Here is a 6,000-nt window from a genome sequence, read left to right on the forward strand (position 1 = left end):
CTATTTCCCGGCGTAATGTGCTCTTTGGCTTTCCTCTTTTCCGCTTCCCTTCTGGATTTCAAGTTCCGGATTGCCTAGTGATGCAATTTGGGGATTTCCTCAATGTATGTCCTATCAACTCCCAACGTATTTTCCTTATTTCCTCTTCGGCTGGAAGATGGTTTGCCCTATTCCATAAAACGCTGTTGCTGATGGTATCTTGTCAGTGAATGTTGAGTATTTTGCAAGACAATTGTTTATAAATACTTTTCCGTCGTATGAGTTTTGGATAATGTTGACAATCTTCTCAGGAACTACATGGCATCGAAGAAGTTTCCATAATATTCTCTTGTACACACTGTCAAGCACCTTCTCATAGTCAACAAAGTTGATGTATAGTGAAGAATTCCACTCAACTGATTGTTCTACGATGATCCGTAGTGCCACAATTCGGTCTGTGCACGATCGATCCTTGCGGGATCCAACCTGTTGATCTTGAAGTCGAGCATCTACTGCGTCTTTCATCCGGTTCAGTAACACTCTTTTGGAAACTTTTCCTGGTACTGACAACAAACTGATGCCTCTGTAATTCTCACATTTGCTCAGATCTCCTTTCTTTGGTATCTTGATGAGATATTCTTCTTTCCAGTACGTTGGCACGTTTTCCCCTTCCAAATCTTCTTGAATAGAAAATGAAACAATTTTGCTGTTACTTCAGTGTCTGACTTCACTGCTTCAGCTGGTATATTGTCAGGTCCTGCAACTTTCCCGCTCTTGATTTGTCTGATGGCCATCTTGATTTCTTCGATCGTTGGTGGGGTGACATCTATAGGAAGGTCTGTGTGCTGCATCGATGTCTGATGAATTTAATGGGGCTGGTCTATTCAGCAGTTCCTCGAAGTATTCTGCCCATCTTTTCCTCTGTTCTTGAATCTCAGTGATTGTCTTTCCTTCTTTGTTCTTGACTGGTCTCTCCCGTTTGCTATATCTCCCTGCTAGTTTCTTCGTCGTATCATATACTTGTTTCATATTCCCTACTCCTGCAGATTTTCTCACTGTCGTTGCCATTTCTCCCATGTATTTCTGCCAATCAGTTTTTTTCAAGTTTTTGGATATTCTTTTTTTCCTTGTTCATTATCGTACTTAGTATTTCACCATGACGGAACAGACACACTAGGTGCTTAAGTTAAGGACTATGTCCCCACCTTCATTTCAACTAATACCCTTCTGACCAGACAACATCGAAGTCTGGTTCTGTTACGCAGAAGCCGATTTAAACGAGTACGGCATGACAGATTCACGCAAACAATTCCTCACGGTAGTAAAGGCACTACCGTGCGAGTTCAACAGGTTTGTCACACCTAGTGATGTTCCGGAACTTTACGAAACTCTAAAACGGTCTATTCTGAAACTCAGAGATCTAACCGATCGACAAAGGTTAGATCAACTTCTTAATAGTATCGATCTGCAACATGGTTCTGAGACAGACATGTTGCTAAGGATGAGAGTGGTTATCGGCCAAACAACTTTCGACGATTGCCTGTTCAAACAACTTTTCTTATCCAAACATCGCCAGCAGGTGCAAGCTGTGCTGGTTTCATTTTAATCCCACAGGTGTCAAATGGAAAGTCAGTCGGCACATATATTAAAGGGTACGTTTACCTTAACGTGGGTTTATGCAAACCAATTCACTGGATCTTCGTAGTTGCAGATGATTCTATGCCAATCCTTGGTAATATACCTCCTACAGCACCACAATCCACCCATCGATACGCGCAAACGGAAGCCACCTGTATTCGCGAAAGCACGCCGACTGGCTCCCGAAAAGCTGAGGTTGGCCAAAAACGAATTCGGCCACATGATAGGATTAGGAATCATTCGACCGTCAAACAGCCTATGGGCATCTCCCTTTCATATGGTCCCTAAAATAGACTGCAACGATTGGCGACCAACGGGTGATTATGGTTGTTTGAATGCGAAAACCATTCTTGATCATTATCCGTTGCTTCACATTCACGAATTAGCAGCTACCTTGAAAGGTACAACTGTCTTTTCGAAAATCGACTTAGCTAGAGCCTCTAACCAAATCCCTATTGTTACTGACAGTATTCCGAAAACCGTTATCATCACTTTATTTGCACACTACGAAGTTTTGCGAATGCCTTTCGGCCTAAGAAATGCTACCCAGACTTTCCAAAGGTTCAGAGATTACGATTTTTGAAGTCTCAACTTCGTACACGCGTATGTTGATGACTGCTTGATAGCATGTCTGGACAGAGAATCCCATCTCCAGCATCTGTATATTGTGTTCGAATGACTGCAAAGGCATGACATCACTGGAAACTTTCAGAAATGCCAATTTGGACCGACTCCTTAGATTTCCTAGAACACACTAATGGTTTTCTAGGCATCCGATCTCTTAGAAGCAAAGTGGAGGCCATTGTGCACTACCCAGAACCGACCACCACTAAGCAATTGCGCATATTTAACGGCCTAGTAAGCTTCTATAGACGGTTCATACTGAAATGCGCGTCCATCATGAAACCGCTAACCGACCAACTTCGTGGAGGTGCAAAATCCATCAATTTTGACGACAACGCGTGAAAAACATTCTCCACAATTAAGGAACTTATCGATAAGACAACCATGCTAGCATATCAGGACACTCAAGCACAGTAGATGCATCCGACTCAGCAATCAAAGGAGTCTTACAACGATCGGTTAACCGCTCCTGGCAAACTTTGACATTTTTCTCGAGACGGTTGAATAGACACAACAAATGTTTCTTAGGCTCGTTCAAAACTCCGGCGAGACTATAATTTATGAGCGAGCCAACCAAAAGCGTTTGAGCTGTTTCAAGGCCACGGCGCCGATTTCAGCACCTGATGCTCATGAACAGTCGGTTCACGGAGGATTTTAGAGAGGACGTGACAATTAGGCAGCTTAAATAAGTGGGACTACTATGAAGTTCCTTTATTTGCAATTACGGCAATCAAATAAATTGTAGACCTTGTGCAGACTACCGTGATGTCGTCCTCCGAAGGAATATATGTTGGAGGGAGATGTGCGCTAAAAATAGGAACATTTTCGCTCAATCCAGATTGAGACTGAGGCGAATTATAATAATTGCTACAAACTGTACAATAAAAGCACGGGTGAAAATGGCTGCAGTAATCGCAGACGTTACTGAAGCTTCAGCTGTTCAGTGATATGATTATTGTAGGTATATATGCGTAATAAAAATGATAAACACACCGGCGTACACACAAACACAACTGAAGCTATATGCTCGAGGCTGAGGGAGTTTTTGAGACCTTATCATGGCTCCAGAGACCGACTATCATGGAGCCATACGGATGAGTTCCTATACCTTGAGCATTACGATTTTAGGATCTTGAAACCTCCTAACCTTGACAAGTTTTTGGACCATGTTAAAGAAGTGTATCCACTCTAATTCTTTGGTGTTGTATATTTTTACTACGTACTGACTGTTTTCTCGCTGGCTAATATTTCTCAAGATCATTTACGATTCGTTCAAAGATCGTTGAAAAATTATAGTCCCGCCAAAACTCCTGATGCTAGTTTCGACAATGTTCATCTGAATTTGGTAGGACCCTTACTAGATTCAAATGGATTCTCTTATCTTTTAACTTGCGTAGACCGTTTCACTCGATGACCAGAAGCAGTACCTAGTAAGCACATTACTGCTGAAACAGTGGCATGCGCCTTCGTCGAGCGATGGGTAGCAAATTTCGGCTGCCTTCAAACCATTACTACAAACCACGGACGGCAGTTTGAATCTGGATTTTTCCGTTGTCTGACCACACTATTAGGAATCACTCTCTTCCGAACGATCGCCTACCCCCCACAAGCAAACGAATTGCTAGAACGCTTCCACCGACAGCTAAAAGCTTCATTATCGGCTACAAACTTCTCACACTGGACCGATGTTCTTCCATTTGTCTTACAAGGTATTCGTAATGCAGTGAAAGCTGATATTGGATACACTGCAGCACAACTCGTTTATGGGACGACACTTCAACTTCCAGGAGAACTCGTGGATCCTTCATCTTCTTCAATGAGCATGGATCGAAACTCCTACACGAGCTGGCTCACAAACGATATGCGTTCATTTAAACCTGTTTCCACTCGGTCTCAATCAACGAATGTTTTCGTTCAAGCTGGATTATAATGTGGTACACAAGTCTTCGCATGTCGAGACTCACATCGACGACCCCTCGATTCAGCAAACGAAGGACCCTTCAAGGTCCTTCAACGTGAACCGAAGTTCTATATAGTCTATAAGAACGGAACAAACGATAACATAAGCATCGACCGAGTCAAAGCAGCGTATTTAGAAGGAAATCTTATCCACGCCGATTATCCTTCGGTACAATCGAAAGACACCGCCCCTACACTCATAATACCTCATCCGACAGCCAATACGCACGTTGATACTCCGGCAGCGTCTGAAAATAAAACTAAAACAAAGCGTTCTGGAGGAAGAGTAAGATTTGAAGAACATTTAAACGATTATTGCACGCAAGAAACCAGTTAACATTTTGCCTTATCTCAATTTTCCTTTGTGTTATATATAATAAAAAAATTTAATATGCTTACACTTATATACTTATTTCAAAAACAAAAAAACAAACAATATTTTCTTGCTAATATGTGTATATGTAATTCTTTTTCTTTCAAAAAACCCGAAAAAATATTTAAAAATCGCTTTTACGCTGTCGCATGTGTATTAGTTTATTTACCTTTTTACGCTCACTTTGGGTCTTTACGCACGTACGACTGTATTTCGACACGCACTTACATATTCTTTTTTTCTCTCCCAGGACGGCTGGAAAGGATGATAAACAGAACGATGGAGTTTTCTGAGGAACCCAAGTATTGATTGTTCTTTGTTTCCTTAGTACAATAATGTACTTCATGATCCCTTATAGTAAGGAAAGACAACCAGACGCTGCTAAACATAGCAAGCTATCAGAAGAGTGCTCGTTGGGTTTAAACTTTTGTCTGGCCACGTCTTAAGGTCATCACTATTCCACTAGAGGGGGAGTGATCTGTAGCAGTAAATAAACCCCCGAAATCAATAGCTCTGTATGTGTCCGACATTGGATGCTGACCACATTAGTTTTAATGGACTCGTCTAGCTGAAGGCTCTCGGTCTTGCATCTGCATTAGATCACGAGTGGGAACGCCGTGCTCAACTTCTCCTGAGATCACCAGTCAGTTTAGATCAGTCAATTCTCGATATATTGATAATCTATCAAATATATCTCCCAACACCAAGCCTGTCACAGACCAGTCGCGTTACTTCCAATATTGTTTAAGGTAATTGGGAGACTGATGAATGAACAAATGAGGGAATATGTGGATAAAAAATATCCTGTTGTTTCGAAAAACGTTTTGGCACAGTACCTCACGTACTTTTCATAGTGAAAGTTGCAAAGATGGGTTTCACTGACTGACCTTTATCCTGCCTCCGAAACTATACGGGGAACAAGATGTATCGTACCAAGTTGAAAGGAGTGATTACGAGTTGGGAGGTTTCAACATCAGGAGTTTCAGAAGAAACAGTTTTAGGTTCACTCCCATCCTCAATCCTCATTGATGATCTGCTAGATGAAATTAACTCAGTAGGACTGACCTATGCGGACAACGGAAAGATTTGGAGGTTCATAGAAAGCGAAAAGGACTCAGTTGAGTTTTGTAGCAAATAGACTACAACCAATTTCGATCATAGTTAACTTTAATTAAGCCCTTTTATTACTTTACTTAACAGACGATGTTATTAGACTAGTAAGATTTCGCATATTTTTTCGCACAGTTATGACCACCAGATCACATGACAGACTCTAGCTAAAATGCTGATTGCTTAAATATCACTCGATGATTCATCCTTCTCTCCATGTATGTATGTACTCAAATCCTACTGTTAGCTTTTGATTTGCCTTGCTGGGCTCTTATACAATGTGACTATAAATTTACCTATGTATTTACTCTGATATA

Source organism: Schistosoma mansoni, chromosome W, assembly GCF_000237925.1.
Source record: "Schistosoma mansoni strain Puerto Rico chromosome W, complete genome".
Classification (NCBI taxonomy): domain Eukaryota; kingdom Metazoa; phylum Platyhelminthes; class Trematoda; order Strigeidida; family Schistosomatidae; genus Schistosoma; species Schistosoma mansoni.